The sequence below is a fragment of the Lipotes vexillifer genome, unplaced genomic scaffold, assembly GCF_000442215.2.
Source record: "Lipotes vexillifer unplaced genomic scaffold, Lipotes_vexillifer_v1.1 scaffold863, whole genome shotgun sequence".
In the NCBI taxonomy this organism is placed as follows: Eukaryota; Metazoa; Chordata; class Mammalia; order Artiodactyla; family Lipotidae; genus Lipotes; species Lipotes vexillifer.
In genome coordinates, this window is record NW_006788168.1 from 2,120,936 (window position 1) to 2,135,936 (window position 15,001).

Sequence of the window (15,001 nt, forward strand, 5' to 3'; positions counted from 1 at the left end):
TCCCTCTGTGCTCCCTGTCCCCTCCCGAGTAGGATCTCCTTGGTCACTGATCCTTCTCCCCTACCTCCCAAAATATGGTTACAAGGCTGTGGCCCCTTCCCCAGACAAAGCCCATCTGCAGCCAGAACACTCAGGAAAAGAAAAGGGGGAATATGTGAGTGTGCTTTAAAACTCCATGGAAAAATGAGCTCCATGGATGGGAGCATTTGGGAGAGACCTGCAGAGTGAGAATGAGTGGAATTCAGAGTCAGGAAGGTTGTAAATAAGGGAAACCCAAACTACACGGGATACAATTCAGGGCCCTCATCCTTGAACACAGGTGGTTGGGATGATTCAACCGTATTAGGATAAATGGTTAATATCTTCCTAGTTTTAGATACTGGAAGACAGTGTGAGAAGAGCATAACTTTTATTTGCTTGTATAAAAGTAATACAAATTATAGTAATTTATGCAAATGGCATATCATTTGTGCCCAGTTGCCATGCCACCATAACAGCTCTGCATACACTAAATATGGTGTGAGCTTTATTTGATAGCCTGTCCGGAGCCTCACTAGAGTTACTCTGCATCACTGTCATCAGCTAATGTAGTATTGAGTACTAACTCACAGCTTTATAATGTTGGAGCAGCCACTGCCTATAATTTACCTACGTGCTTCCCAACATTTCTCGTGTTCCTTCATGATCCACTGTGGAACTTATTTAAATTTTCAACCAGTATTGCCTTTAGAGATACATAATTTCAACAATTTGGTTTTTGCCATGCCTAATATTCTTCCTACTGCTTCAAAGGATGTCCACTCTTTATTTGACAGTCACTTAAATAGCACTTACTAAATGCCAGGCGTTTTTTTCTAAGTGATTCACAAATATTATTTCACGTCATCTTTATAATAACCCCATGACATACCGTGCCAGACACTCTCACATGTCCCCGGTCCACCCCGATTACCCCTGCAGTCCCAGTGGACTGTTCCGTGTGGACTAATAGTGAGGACTGCTTGTCAGTGATAAGCATCCTGGTTGCTCCACCCTACACAGAACCTCCGAGGGTCCTCGGCATGGTTACCATTCCCCTCAGGAATGACCCACTCCTTGATGGCTCTGCATGACATTCTCTCTGTTTCACTTGCCCTCCCTCCTTCACTTGTGCTTCCTGGGATGACCTCTCAAGTAATCACCTGCACCTAAGTTCTTTCCTCAGGGTCTGCTTTGGGACTACACAAGCACTAAGTTCTATTATTGCCCTCATTGTATAGATGGATAAACTGAGGCATGGAGTGCTTTAGTAATTTGCTCAAGTTTGTCCAGCTAGGAAGTGGTGGAGCTGGGATCTGAATTCATGCTACCCTAGACTGCCTCTAAAAATCGTATTCTGTAATTGGTGAACGTGTGCACCTTTCACTCATCCATACTGTTCTCAACGATATAAACAGGGAGGAGAGGTTTGTCAAACTTCGGCCCTCGGCCAAACCTGGTGCAGGGCCTGCTTTTGTAAATAAAGTTTTATTGGAACATAACCATGACCATTTGTTTATGTATCGTCTGTAACTGCTTTTGTGCTACAATGGCAAAACTGAGGAGTTGTGATAGAGACCACATGGTTGGCAAAATCTAAAATTTTTACTCTCTGGGCCTTTACCAAAAAGGTTGCCAACTCATACTATTTCTCCTTAAGGCATGATCTTTCCCAATTGGAATCTATTTAGCAGCTATCAGTGGACTCCCAGAACATGGCTTGACTTTGGGCCGGGTAGCGTTGGGGATTCTGAATGTTCTGTCAGTAAGCCTGTTTCTTGCTGTGCTCTTCTGGGTGAGCCCAGGGGTCAGTGACATACTCAACTGCTGAGCCTGTGGCTTACTTTTCTCCCAGCTGCCAATCCAAGGACTTGTGACTATTTCTTCTTTTTCCAACCTTGTGTTTTTTAAGAGATACAAGATATCCCTTTCCCATTAACCAGTATACAACACTAGCCATGCTTAAATAAGTGGGTTAGGCCCAAAGGAAGCTTCTGCCAGAGATGTAATCATGCAGAATAGGAGCTTGACTAATTCTGTGCAGGCAAAAGAGATCTCCTCTTATTTTAGATGATTCAATGGGAACATTAGGATTAGTTTTGTAGAGTTGTTATGCTAAATGTTTGTTTGGGAATTTTTATGTGTATGCCAAGCAGTTTCTGCTGGCCTGGCATCTCAATATTTGCTTTATGCATTTGCACACAGGTGTCAAAAGCACGTTTACACACGTTCACATCAAAGGCACCCATTTCCTAAGCTAGGCATTCAAAAGGATATCTTATTATGCACCACTTATGCCGATCTGCCGATTTGGAACTTTTTTCTTTTTCTTTCTTCAGGAAACCATAGTAACACTGTGAATCACTGAGGGTGTTGATATTTGTTTAACCACACTTTGATAATAATATCTGCCTTTCCAGTCAATGCTTTGAGAATATTCTCAAATATACCTGTCTTAGTTCAGGCTGCTATTAAAAAGTCAATAGGCTGGCTGGCTTATAAACAAGAGGAATTTATATTTTCACAGATCTGGAGCCTGGAAGTCTGCAATCAGGGTGTCAGCCTGGTTGGACTCTGGTGAGGTTCCTCTTCTGGAGTGGTGACTTATTGTATCCTCACGTGGCAGAGAGCAGAGAGAGGGAAGCAAGCTCCCTCATGACACTTATAAGGATGCTAATCCCATTCATGACTGTTCCAGCCTCATGACTGCCTCTAATCATAATTGCCTCCCAAAGGCCCCACCTCGTAATACCATCCCATTAGGGGGGTAGGGTTTCAACATACGAATTTGTGGGGGAAATGAACATTCATGTCCATAACAATACCACATTATAAAGCAGGAAAAGGTGCCACTTGGCACTGAATGAAAGTATACCAAGAAAGTAGAAAAATCTTCATGCAGATTTTTCCCTTCAGCCAGAGTCATGTAGTAACTGTTTACATATTCTAGACTTAGAGACAAGGTCTTCCCATAGCATGATGAGTACTTCTTAATCTAAACTCCTCTATCTTCTCAAGAAGGTTTTTTTGCAGGTCAAAGAGGTTGAAGTAGGGAACTGCACACACATAACTCTTGCAATACCTGAGAACAGAGCTGATCCATGTACACAGTTAACTATCCTGCCCCAGCTCAACTACAGTTTAATCGAGGTCATTTATGAAACTCAGTGATTTCCATTTGTCCCCAAACACCTGGTAATCCCATGGACCTTCTCAACTTTCAACCATAATTAATTGATGATAAAGAATCACCAGTTCAGATGAGTGAATCTTACATTGGGAAATCCTCTCTTCAGTGCACTGTGTCTAAGAGAGAAAGGATTATTCTGAAACCATAAAGCAAATAAACGATTACCATTTAATAAAATACCTGGAGTTTACAAATCTTCATTCACAGCCTGAGCTTGCTGGGAATGTGTCAGAAGCAAATGTGCTCAGAGAATTTATTGTTTGTTGATCGAAGGACAGTGACTGATGTTCCTCCCCTTGAGAGGTTTTGACTGAACCACTACTGAGACTAAAGTTGGTCATCAAGTGACAATGATTTGAAATCATTACCTGCTACCCTTACCAGTTTGGTCATTCAGGGAGCCACCTGAAAAGTGAAGACAGTATGCTAATCACAAAGTTCCTGAATGTTTGGGGCTTTCAGGGGAGCCTTTTCGGGACAGTGATTCTCAGCGGAGGGATGGAGGACAGAAGAGGAGAGGGGAGGAGTGTGTCCAAATCACCCGAGCCCTTCAAGCTGAACAAAGCCCCTCTCCCCTCTTTGTCCCCCATGGATTCTGATACACTTTGCCCCACACCCCACCTCCGAGCTGAGCGAAGGCCTGAGGCTAGCGTTACTGCGTTTCCACTGCTCTTTACAACATCCCTGCTCGGTCCTGGACACGCTGGGCCATGACCATCCTTCCTGGGAGGCTCTGGCTGCCTGTGGTGGAGCTTGCTAGTCATTTGTAAAGGCTGAGCTACCTCAGGTATCCAAGGTGCTTGTTGCTCTGAAGTTTCAAAAAGGCAGGACCAGACTTGCCTGGTGGCGCAGTGGTTAAGAATCCACCTGCCAATGCAGGGGACACGGGTTCGATCCCTGGTCCAGGAAGATCCCGCATGCTGTGGAGCCACAGCTACTGAGCCTGTGCTCTAGAGCCCACGAGCCACAACTACTAAAGCCTGCGTGCCTAGGGCCTGTGCTCCGCAACAGGAGAAGCCATTGCGATGAGAAGCCCGCACACCGCAGCAAAGAGTAGCACCTGCTCGCCGCAACTAGAGAAAACCCATGAACAGCAACGGAGACCCAACACGGCCAAGAAATAAATAAATGAACAAAAATTTAAAACAACAAAAAAAGGCAGGACTCACTCACTAGCTTTCCTTCTTCCATTGGTATATTCAGACCCACAGACCTTCCCCAAGTGACCTCTCTCTATTTTCTTGGCTTTGCTTCCTGCCCTGGTTCTTTCAGCCCTTCTCATTTTTACATTATTTATGGCTTTTATTTCTCACTTAGCAACTTATTATAAATTTTACTCCTGCTTTTACACCCCCTTAACCCAGGTTTTTCTCTTGAAAAATGACTGCTTTGAATTGACCAGGATTAGAAGAAGGAGCAAACTATCAGCATTTGTTCTTTATTTTAGAGAGAGTTGCTACGTTGCGGTATTTTTATTTTCAACAGCCATCCCCAAGCTTTTGCCATTAGACAGTGCTTCTCAACCTTGGTGGCACGTTGGCACCATCTGGGACGCTTTAAAAAATACTGGTGTCTGGACTCAGTCCCAGAAATACTGTTTTATCTGGCCTGGGGTGAGACTTGGGCACCGGGAATTTTAAAAGCTCCCCTGGTGATTGTTCTGTGCAGTCAGGGTGCAGAGCCACTACCACGGGTAAGGCTGTGTCTCTGGGAGTTTAGGATGCTTCTACCTCCTCTTTCAGCATAACTGTCTTCCTTTAAGATCCCATCCTATATCAGGGAAGCTGGACTCAAGTTTTTGTCCTACCACTGCGTAGCCCTGGGCAAGTCCCTCCCTCGGCCTGAGCCTCACTTTCTTCATCAGTAAAAGCTCCACTCTCCGCCCCAATGAGGCTGTGATGTGGCACCGCCCACTGATGCTGCAGACCAGACTCCCAGGTTAGAACCCCTGGTCCACACTGCAGTGCATAGAGTCAGGGCTTCAGGGGAAACCGAATGAAAGTGAACCAACTAATGGTGCCTGTAGCCATGCAGGGACCCCCTGCCTATCACACCAATATGCCCCTGCTGTATGCACTGAGAAGGAGTCACCTCTTGGGACCCCAGACCAGCTCTTTCCAGCTTCCAGCTCTCAGAACTTCTGTGCCTCCTACTGGGTACCAGGCGAGGGTCCAAAGTGCCTTCGCTGATCACTACCACACACATCATCAAAGCTTTCACCTCTATGGCACAGACCTTGAGGCGGTCCAGTGGAATTCTTTCCCGCCCTGGTCACTACATGCAGCCATGGAACTAGAGAGGATCCAGAATGTGTGGAGGAAGCCAGCCAGGCAGGGGGCAGAAGCTCACCTTCCTTCCCTCTTAAGAACATTCGTTGGTGCCTCTTCCATCACGAAACAGAGGCTCGATGCTTGTGAACAAGAGACTGGAACATATGGACTGCGACCCCAATTTTGCAGATGAGAAAACAAAGGCAAGTCTTCTAACTAGACACCAGTGGTCTCTTTCCATCATGTCACACTGTTTCTCCCCTTGTAGTAAGAGGGGCCTTGATTTACGCAGGTCCTTACTAAGAAGTAGAGTGTGTTTAAAAGAAGTGAAGGAAAGAAAGGAAGGAGGAAAGGAGAGAGATAACAACCCATGAACTTATGCCCCATGACACTTGAAGCTCAGTCTGTCCCGGGCATCTGCCCTTTTCGTTCCTCTCCTCTGGATTACTCTTCACCCAGTGGCACATGGTTCATCCCTTCTCTGTTCAATCATCCCCTCAGTACCCACTCACTTCTCTCTTTTTTTTTGGCTGTGTTGGGTCTTTGCAGTGTGTGGGCTTTCTCTAGTTGTGGCGAGTGGGGGGGACTGTTCATTGCAGCACGTGGGCTTCTCATTGCAGTGGCTTCTCTTGTTGTGGAGCTCAGGTTCTAGGTGCGTGGGCTTCAGTAGTTGCAGCATGTGAGCTCATTAGTTGCAGAGCATGGGCTCAGTAGTTGCGGTGGGTGAGCTCTATGGCGTGTGGGCTTCAGTAGTTGTGGCTCGTGGGCTCTAGAGTGCATGCTCAGTAGTTGTGGCACAGGGGCTTAGTTGCTCCTCGGCATGTGGGATCTTCCCAGACCAGGGATCAAACCCATGTCCCCTGCATTGGCAAGCGGATTCTTAACCGCTTAAGAATCCGCTTGCCACCAGGGAATTCCCCCTCTCTCCCTGCTATTTTTCTCCATCACAATGATCATACTTCCAATTATATTATTTATTTATCTGCTGCATGTTTACTATACCATGAGCTCCCAAAGGGATGGATTTTACTTGTCTTGTTTATAGCTCTGCTCCAGTGCCTAGCACAGTATCTGGCAAAAAAATTTTAAAAAGCAAAGTGAATGAATAAATAACGAATGAATGAATGAGTGAGTGAGTCCTTGGGCAGGAGAGTTGTCTGCTTTTGCAGGCATGAGACAAAATGGTCCCTGTGCCACTGACTCTGCCTGACACCTCATTCCCTGGCCTGGCTCTGTTCTGTTCCCCACTAGAATGCAAACTCCATGGAAGAAGGGACTTTTGTCTGTAGTGACCCCTGCTTTCACCCCAAAGCTAGAGTAGTACCTGGCAACATAGTAGAAATTCAACAAATATCTGTTGGTAAATAAATGAATAGCTCACTCGGGAGAGTTAAAGCCCATCAATCTTTGGAAAAGGTGGTATCTGTCAGGTGTGTCCCCTCTGTCGCCAGCATCTGCTCTTTCACTCTTCTTGCTGACGTCACTCCCACTTCCATGGTGCCCAGCGGCCGGTGGACTCCCTCCTCTCCTCCCAGCCAAACACAGCAGGTCTCCGCGCCAGCCTCTAGCAGCTGCCCCTGTGTTGCTTCTTCCATGTCTTTGCTCTTGCTGTTTTGGTCTCTCTACCCCAGAGCTTCTCTTTCTCTGTCCAGCAAAGGTCTACGTGGATAGTCAGCTCTCATAGCCAGCTCTTTCCTGAAGCCTTTCTGACCCACATCTGCAAGTGCATTTTTCCTTCTCTGGATCTTTATGGTACCTGACACCCCTCAAGTGGTCCTTAGGACTGATTAAAAGAGATGGTGACTCTTTGGAGCTTATGTTGGTAGATTTTAATCCAAGAATGTGTCCCCAAGACCTGGAGACAGGTCTCAGCAGCAGGGAGTCAGCTTCCCACTTACCCTTATGTTGACACAAGAACCTTGAAGCATTGCCAACATCTTTCTTTCTACACAGTTGAGGCCACAGTGCTTCTATTCTTAAGCCTTGGAGAATTCCAGTAGCTTTGCTGCAAACGGGGTTAGAAGCACAGATCCAAGAACTTTCCCAAAGTTTCCTGTCCCTTCCCTTTAACCCCCAAACTCCACCTGAGCCTCTTAGTCTCTGGGGAAGGGTCTCAGGATGAGAGGACTTTGTTTTCCTCTTTCAAACTCCTCCAGTCTTCTCCCACTCCTCCAGAAGCCCATGTTCTCCCACAGCCTGCAGGCAGCTCTGGGCTTCTCATAATACATATCCTCCTTCCTCCACCCATCAAATTAGCATTATATTTGTTTGCTTCATTTCCTAGTAGACAACAGCTTACTGTGTTAGTTTCAGACTTTCACAGATTCAGAAGCCTAAGGCTTAAGATAGGAGTTTCTCCCTTAAAACAGACAATGGAATTAGGGTCTAAAAGGAGGCTTTTTAACACCTCTCCAATATACTTTCTCCCCTGCTTGTCCACCCCAATTTTTATGGGAAGCATGAAGCAATCAGGAGTGTGGGTGGACATTTCTGTTTTCTCAGGAGAAGTCATATCAAGAGTGGGAAACAGTGATGAGTGACAAGATTTTGAGAGATGGGATATTTTCAGACAAAGATTATTCAAGGGCAAACAGACTTTCCTTACACTTCTTCAGAGGCAAATTTAATACCTCCATATTGTTATTCCCACTTTTTTATGTCCTAGCCCATTTTCACCCTTATATGTAGTCTATCGATTACTCACAAGTTGCATGCTCAGTGGGGGCATCTTTCAGAGAAACAACACTATAAATGTAGGAAGGCTTATGTGATATCTCATAATACCCCATCTTGTTAAAATAGCTAAATTCAATGTTATTCATTTATTCACTAATTAATTTACTCATTCATTCATTCACTCACTCAGTACATATGGAGTCATGACTCTGTGCTGAGCAGTGTGCTGGGCAGTGCAGGTACAGTGGTGAACATGACACAGGCCCTGTAGTCATGGGTCTTATGTGGAAGTGAAAGGAGTCAGATGGTAAACAAGTGAACATACAAGATAATCATAGATTAGAATAAATGCCTTCACTTGGGGAGATCTAACTTAGATAAGGGAGTCAGGGAAAGCATCTTGATTTTTGAGCTAAGACCTGGGGAATGATGATAATCAGGCTTGAAAAGATCTGGGGTGGGGGTCTTCCAGGCAGAAGGTACAGCTGGTGCAAAGGCCCTGAGGCATGAGAACGGTTGTGTGTGGCTTGAAGGAGGCCGGTGTGACTGGAGCCCAGTGAGCTGGCTGCCCTGGGAGAAGGAATGGCAGAGCCCTGCAATTGCTTTCCGGTCTCCAGGCCTCTGAGGAGACTTCCTGTTTTCAACACAACCCTTGAGTTGCTTGAATTTGGAATAGTCATTAATCCAGGAGCTCATGTACTTCAGATGTTCCAGACATCTGAACCTTTCCTGGCAAACAGGAACCTTTCCTGGAAAAATCACAAAATTCTGCTCAGGGTGTCTAAAACTCTTTGCCTCATGAAACCTCCTCACAGCCAAAGTAGCATTTTTGTCAATATGGGAGACCTGAGTTCATTGCTGGTACATTATTGGGTTCCATACATTACAAAGAAGGAATCCAAATATATAGCAAACACAGCTTCTGTCCTTGGATCATGTGAACTCGTCAAAATATAGCTAGTCTTGGAGGAGGAATGATCATGTTCGCAAAAGTAATCTTGTGCTTCAGCTAATCGCCAAGACAACAGTGATGCCATATATGTATTGAGATAGCCCATTTTTCTTTCTCTTGTATCCCTTGAATCTTTTCTCATGCAATAAGATGTTTGTGAGAAACACTAAAGCAATATAAAATATGACTCACCAAAAATGCCCTGTATTTCAGATTAACAAGAGATAATTCATGTAGACAGTTGTCACAGTCCCCAACGAATGCTCAACTAGTGTTAGTTGTCCTTATTACTGGATAGAAGGAATAAACCCCAGCTTCAATCTAAAGAGTTTAGGTATTCAGAGGAACAAAGCCCTCAAGTTTTATCTGAACAAAATCTCATATCACTTTGTTTAAGAAGGAAACCACAACCTTCGAATTGTAAGTAAACGTATTTCCTTTTTTTTTTTTCTTTAAATTTTATTTTATTTTTGGTTGCATTGGATCTTCATTGTGGTGTGTGGGCTTCTCACTGCGGTGGCTTCTCTTGTTGTGGAGCATGGGCTCTAGGCGCACAGGCTTCAGTAGTTGTGGTGCGTGGGCTCAGTAGTTGTGGTGCACGGGCTTAGTTGCTCCACGGCATGTGGGATCTTCCTGGACTAGAGCTCGAACCCACGTCCCCTGCATTGGCAGGAAGATTCTTAACCACTGCGCCACCAGGGAAGCCCAACATATTTCCTTTTGAAGCTGAAAATCTCCCTGGATTTGTAAAACAAGGCACTTAGGATGCTATCCTTGGACGGGCTTTGTTTACTTGTTTGGTTTCCTCCTGTTCTTGTAGGTCAAAACTTATTATCCTAATGGTTGACTAAGATTTTTTTTAAGTCCAGTTGGGTCAATCTGAAAAGTTCCAAACTGTTCTCAACAAAACTCTCAACTTAACTCAGAGTGCTGTTTTCAGGCTTAACAAACTGTTTGCAAGGCTGTTTGGCTCAGAGGAAAGCTGCTGTACTGTGTCTGCTTCCTCGCTGACTTCATGTCTGCATCTGCAGTGTGGCAGGAAGCGACATTAAACCTGCTCTCCTGCTCTGTGGTTAAACGTGTCGGACGCCCTGGGGGGCCTCCAGAGACTGGGACTAGAGGCCTGCAGGTAGAATGGCAGGATTACCAGCTTCACAGACCCATGATTCTTCAATCACATAATAAGCAGTTATACCACCCAGGAGTTCAAACGTGCCATGGGGTGTTGTTGCCACACTATGTTCATCTCTTGTTTGGGCTGGGGGATAAAGGAAGGACAGGTGTCCCCTTATGAAGGCCACAACTGTGTGGGGCTTTCCTCCATCACATCATCACACACCTGTCTCCCTCTCAAGTTCATTGGGTGGGGGTCCTACGTCCCCCACCTTTGCGTCTCCAGAGTTTAATCACAGTGTCTGTGCTCAATAAGCACACGTTGAATGAGCTTAATTTTTTTTTCAATATTTATTTTTATTTATTTATTTGATTGCACCGGATCTTAGTTGTGGTTTGTGGGCTCCTTAGTTGTGGCTTGCCAGCTCCTTAGTTTTGGCATGCAAACTCTTAGTTGTGGCATGCATGTAGGATCTAGTTCCCTGATGAGGGATCGAACCCAGACCCCCTGCATTGGGAGCGTGGAGTCTTAACCACTGCGCCACCAGGGAAGTCCCAAATGAGCTTAATTTTAAACAATTCCCACATATTAGGACCAGCTTGGTTGTCTCACAGAGGGCTGGGTCAGCAGCTTGGTGACAGTGACCTCTTGGACCACCCAATCACATAGATGTCCCTGTTACTGTGACAAGAACAAAGCATTGCCAGGAGATAGCAGGTCTGGGAAAGCATAAGCCATCCATACCCCTGAACCTGGCCCCTAGCAATGCAGCATAGCTACCTAACACCAGCCCTTCTCAGCACATTTTCACACCAGGACACACAGAGAAAATGAGAATATTTGTACAGCAAACTGAGATAAACGACTAAGTCTGCTCGAGGCAAAAAGAGGCCGGCCTGAGGCTTCCAGGTGCCCCAGGTCCCACCACCTCCAGGGATCACAGAGATGTGCCCAGAAGCGCATCTCAACCACTTGGCAGGACCGGTACCCAGCCTGCAACAGCCTGGTGGCCAAGATGCCCTGCTGTGCTTGTTGCACCAAGTAGTTGTTAGCCAACTAGGGGCCCTAAACATAAAATCCACTCCCAACGCCATCTCTCTGTATTTGCTCAGTCACATAATAATAACTTGTCCACCAGTATGTAGACAAGTGTGTTCAGTTCAGGGCCTAAAACAGCTGGGCATGCCTGTGGGTCGGGAATGATGCAGGTTATAGAAAAGTCTCTAAAGATATCCACAGTACCTTATATTTGTACAGCACTTTACAGTTTATGAAAAGTTTTAGTGTATTACATCAACTGGTAACCAGGTATAGTTGAGAACCAGCAGAGTATAAATAAATAAATAAATGAATAAATAAATCTCTGAATAAAATGTATCTTAAAGTTCAGTCACTAGGACTCATACCCCTTCCTCACAAACCCTCAAACGTTCATTCAGAATCAGTTTATTCCTAGTTTACAAATAGCTTTAACAAACTTGGATTGGATTTACCGATCACTGAAAGCAATAAGGAGGGAGGAAGTGTCATACGTCCACTTAAGATGGACATATGACAGCAGTGAGAAGTGACAGCAGGTAGCAAGAGAAAATATTGATAAACACAGAAATCTGGGACTAATAAAGAGGCAAACAGTCCCATTGACTTAAAACTGATTTTGAGGGCGTCATTGTCTTAACACAGGACCGTATAATAATTGATATTAAAAAGAATTAATTGAAATCCCAAGTCAGGAAGAGGTTAAATTATGTTCTTTATACTCTGTTAAAGAATATATAAAAGGGCGTGATCTATTTTAGAGAGATTTCCATTTAAAGTCTTAAAAATTCATTGCTTGAAAATATAAATCCTGAGCTATATAGAAAAAGTCAGCTATCAGCTGCTTTCCAAAGGGCTCCAGATAATCAAAATCTTACAGTATATGGTTTTATATTTTGCTGTTTGTTGGATAGAGTTTTATGTTCAGTGTCCTTTATTTTAATAGCCAATATAGAAAATGATTTCTATTTTTTCTCTTTCTTTGTTTAAGCCCACTACATTTAGTTGCTATTTATTGAAATAGACCTTGATTGGCTTTGAGTGGCCCTCAGCTAGACTTTTTTTTTTTTTTTAATTTTTTTTAAGTCTCCTCTCCCCTGTTCCAGATAATGAAACTGCAGTATCCCGGCTATTTTTAGCATCCATTGGGAAGTTAGAAGCCGCGTTCTGATCTTTGTCTAACATAATTCAATACTTAACATTGAAACAATGGGCTCCTGTGTGTCAGGTAGCTTGGACACATTTATCTGACTGACAAATCATTCTTCCCTTTGAGAAATATCAAGGCTTCCCAGTATTCCTACTAAAGAGCAGTCAAATATTCAGATCTCTTAAAAATAAAAAATGAAGTATGAATATACAAGTTTGTGGATGGCCTCAAAATGTGTCACTGGTTATAGCAGAACTTCAGCAAATTCTATCCAGAAACTCCAGTAGGATTTGGGGGTGGAGGAAACTCTCAGCCATTCTTCTGCACTCCAGAAGAGATTTCAAGAAAGGGAGGAAACATGATGAGCACCTACTACGTGCCGGCTGTTGAGGGTTATGTTAATTCCTACAACATTTCCATGTGGAAGGTGTGAGTATCCCAAGAAAATAGAGGTTAAGAGAGGTGACATAACAAGTCCGAGTGTCGCAGCCAATGGGTGAAGAGAATCATCCCTAATATAGTGACCAGAACAGGAGCCCACAGGCCCAGGGAAGACCCTCCACTAAGGCATTTACAGATAGGTTATTTTTTCCAGGATGAGAGAATGAAATGCACTGAGGGCATGAGGTGCCATAACACATGTAAGAGAAACACTACGACTCCCCATTGGGTACCATGCCCATAATTATCCTGGAGCCCTGCTATCTAACTTTTCCCGGGGATGCTATGAAGAGGAGGCAGGATACGACTGTGTGAAGCTGCAGGAGCCACTAGGCAGAGCAGCAGGGCCCATCTTGCAGATTAACCAGCAAGATTTCAGGGATAATTGGAAGACTGTGAAGATCCAGGGCCGGATCTCTGCTGGGGACCCTTGATAAGCTGATTACGGAATATCCTTATTTGATTAGATTTCTGTCCAATTGCTTATCCACAGATATGAATAATGCCTGATTAAACAGTATTTGATTAAATGTGTTTACTAGCAAAAAAAATTATTCATAAAGAATTGTAAGAAACCCCCCAGTAACTCTTATTTAATCACATGAGGCCCTCCCAGAAATAACATCCTTCTCTTACTGTTTCATTCAGGTAATATGAAATAAAATCCAGTTTTTAAAATAAGCTGGATGATATACAATTTTGTAGCAAGTTCGGATTTCTCAGGCCACAAACTCAGAAGTGCCAAATATGGAGAGTTCTTTGTCTTATCATAACTGTACTTATTTTTTGTCTTGAGCCGGATGTTTCCGGATGGCAGAAATGACTTGACATGGCAAGTCAGAGTTCTCTGAGTCATTTCAGAACTTGCTGCTCTCTCTCCCTGGGGTGCCATCTAAATTCTGAGAAGGTTATGGAAAAGCAAAGCATTGAGGGGGTCAGCTGACCCGATCGGCTGGCCTGGGTACACGCGGCATCATCTCCTTGTCCTTAGTGCACTGCCCCCAAGTCCTCTGTCACTGGACCACACCCTTTCCTCTAGGACCCTTGAGAAAACATCACAGCCCTTGTGCTCCATAGGTCTGCAGGGGGCTTATATGAAGGCACCTCAGGCCCATCTCCCCAGGTGTCCCCTGCTGTCCTCTCTCCTGCCCTGTGTCACGGTGAAAGAGCAGACACCATGGGTACCTCCCATCACTCAAAACCCCAGGGAAAATTCAAGGCACAAAACGCCCGAACTGATGTAGAGGATCCGTGGCACCCTGCCTTTCAGACTAGGCCAAGGCAGCAGGGCACAGACCCCCATCATTTCCCCTCTGTTATTCTCCTCCCTGGCTCTCCTGTCTCCTTGTCCCCACATGGAAGCAAAACTTAAGAGCTGAGCACATTGGCTCTTACGTCATAGGATCAAGCATCTTCTCCACATCTGTTGCTTATGGCAGAAGCATTTGCTTTTAATACCCAGGAGCCAGGCACTGGGACACAAAGGCCCTTTCTGACAGCCTGTTGTATCTGCTGGGAGTTCGAAAGTCTATTTTGAATCTCAAAGGCTGAGAGGTCTTATTTTAAGTTGTTCTGTTGTGGCCTTTCCTCCTTGAAGCTATAAACCCTGAAAATATGACCCTCTCTAATTCCAGGGAGAGGCAAGCAGGATTATCCCATAAATAACCTAGCAGAAGGTGCTGTACCCGAATCCAGTCTCCATGCACCTGGGCCTCCAGGAAAGCTGGAGTGCCCAGGTTTCCCAGCCTCCTCTCAGCAGCTTACCCCCAAACGCATATTCTGGCTTCAGCAGTCAATGAGTGGGTCCACAGGAGTGGGGTGGCATCCCTCTGCTTCATTGTGTCCAGGTGTGCCCCAGCCCGAGCGTGCTGCTGAGAGAACAGGAGCACACAACCACCTGGAGACACATCTGCCCATGAATTCTAGTCACGCATGGAGGCCCCCAGACCCCCCTGCCTGGTAGCTTCATTGTATCACTGCGTCTACACTAAGAGGTAACCCCTCCAACCAACATCGTCACCTGGGGATCACTAGCCCATGGTTATATGAAGACCATTTTAACCACTGGGCTTGTGGACTGGAGTTAGGGGCCAAAATTGAGTTGCCGTTCGTACGGAGAGGCATTCAGCGGTTCAGGTTGGTCTTCAAAGGA